The sequence below is a fragment of the Penaeus monodon genome, chromosome 29 (genome assembly GCF_015228065.2).
Source record: "Penaeus monodon isolate SGIC_2016 chromosome 29, NSTDA_Pmon_1, whole genome shotgun sequence".
Classification (NCBI taxonomy): Eukaryota; Metazoa; Arthropoda; class Malacostraca; order Decapoda; family Penaeidae; genus Penaeus; species Penaeus monodon.
Genome location: NC_051414.1, coordinates 24,426,376 through 24,429,105, shown reverse-complemented (window position 1 = coordinate 24,429,105; position 2,730 = coordinate 24,426,376).

The following is a 2,730-nucleotide window of genomic DNA, read 5'->3' as shown; positions in this document are numbered from 1 at the left end:
ATAATACTGATCTTAAAAGAACATTTCTTTACTTTATTCATGTCAGTGTTAAACTATAAATCAATAAAAACGTTCATTTCATTCATACAAACCCAAAAATGTACAAAAAAACAATACTATGCATGTAATTTTTTTTTTGCCTCATAATGTGTAATGTTAAACCACAAAAACAAATTTAAAAGAACCTGATGTAAAGGATAATTATTTAAAAAAAGGTAATAATGTGAATACCTTTATTTTTTGGCTGCCAAAATAACTGAAACAGTTGCAAAAATTAAATAGGAAGCTACAGAAGGATTACAAAGTACTGAAGTTGGCAAAATGACATTCATCTCTGCCAGGTTTAACATGGACTATACACTTAATTATGCACAAGGAAAACTGATGCACTAGTTCATTCTGGCTGCTAGCTAAAATTCTGTCAATAAAAACAAGTTTTAGGAAGGGATCATGCACAATCAACATGCACATTCATGCATGAATATTTTTTTGATATTCACTAGCCCTGAGAAAATTTTGCAACAGTATAGAAACCTGTTCCCTAATTAGAGATTTTATATATGCAAAAATGTATATCTGAAATTATATCTCACATATACATCTTACAAATAATTGAATGGAGAATCAAAAGGCACTGATTCACAACTATTGACACTATTGAACATGGGCTGGCCAAGCTAGCTGATGCACATAAAAAGCTTGACAATCTAAGGACTGGTCATCAATAACCTGCTCTCCTTCACACACAAGACTGTGATCATGATCATCACATAATTGTTATTGCTGATCGGATCAATATTGTATGATGATCATAAACACAGTCGAAAAGAATGCCAAACTGCATATTAGTTTTCCATTATATGGAAAGTAACAAAGTACTGCTTTGTGTTGGCCATTTCACTTAGAAGTCACCTTTAATATACAATTACATGCTCTTTCTCTCGTTCATTTACGTTACTGGCAATACAGTCTAATGGAAGCTTTCAAGAAAGCACAAATAATTAAAGACTGGTCTACATTGATCAGAATGCCAATACAAAGAATCCAGTCTCATTAGTTATGGAAATTAATTAAATTCTTTAGGTCAAAGTTTTTACAAGCTTATGAGGAAAAGAAAGTGAGTACAACTTCTTGATTATTTTGCTAACAAGCCACATCTCTAATTTCAGTTAGAAATTAATATTTTATGAATGATGATATTCCTTAATACCAGAAAGAAAACTATCATCAATAATAACAATGCCATAAAAGGAACAAAATTTCTCAATCTTTCAAGTCAATTAAATTTCAACAGCAAAGAATCCTTTTGAAAAAAAAATATATATATTATAAAATGACCAAAATTATAGAAAAAGTTAACAAATCCATTATTTGCTCTATACCTAAAAACATTCTTTCATCACATACTGATATCTCAATTAAGAAGTAATAGCTGTTTTAAGCTCAATAAAAATGCTCAATGTTTAATAAATCTCCATTGATATTAAATATTCATGTAGTTCCTTAACTTAAAAATATACTGATTGCTGCTCTATGTGTCTGTGTAAGTACATTTTGTATGCTCATACATAATTTTTTTTTTTTTACATGAGATTAATAAACAAAATCTTCCCTGAAATCTCTCTCTTTATGTAAGTAATCTTATGATTCATTAGACATGGAATCTGTATCTAAGTACATGGAAAGATCATAAAACACCTATGGCAGATGTCCTTAAAAAGGAATTTGCATTCAGTGAACTTGCCTGTCACATGTTCTACCTCTTTTGGATCACAAACAATAAGAAGGCACAATCCTCAATAGTCTACAAAAAGGCTATCTTAGCTGTGTTTACAAATGTGCTTATAATTGAAAACAACAATATATTCATATCTATATATCTCAAGGACACTCACTTGTTTCCCTAATGATACCTATGAGATATCTGAATATGATTTTCTTAGGAACCGAGTCTGTTAAATTGTCCATTTTTATCCTATGATTTGAATTAAGACTACTCTCAATAGAAAAAATAAGAAATGATTTCTAGATATATTTGCAGACATCATGAAGCTAGAGATACTTCCCAAGGAGGGCAAGAAATAAGACTCATCCTCCTTGCAAATATCTCCTACTTCAAGTCCTTCAATAGCTGCCTCCTAAAAAAATTGGATTTCAAATTCCTGCTGTCTACTTTCCATGATCCATCTTTCCTCTCACTGCAAAGCTTTGGCAGTGAACGAGACTAATTAACATATTCATCAGTCTTTGCAATGAGATGAAGATTCCTGTGCCAAATGCAGGATATTCTGAAAATATGGAAAGTATCCAAGTGCAGGTGCATTATGAGTATACATGCACATATAATACATGTGTTAATACTAAAATGACTCTTAATGTGTTCTTTTTACTATGAAATGAGTATGAAAACAATTATCAAAATCTTCTCAAATGTGATGACTAAATCCTGCTTTAAAAAATCATACCAACCTCTACAGGTTGAATATTTTGTGCACACTTGAGTATAAAAATATTGTACTACAAACTGTATATATTCTGGCATTTACTGCTTACAAAAATTGCTTAACATTTTAATTATATACCTAAATCTCTTCTACAAAGCTAAGAGTGGACACAAAAACAATATGATTATGTAAAAGTTATGAAAATGAATAGTTGACAAACATAATCTCTACTACATAGCTTAGGGGCTTTGATATCAGCTTTAACCTATTCCTAAGTCAATTGAGT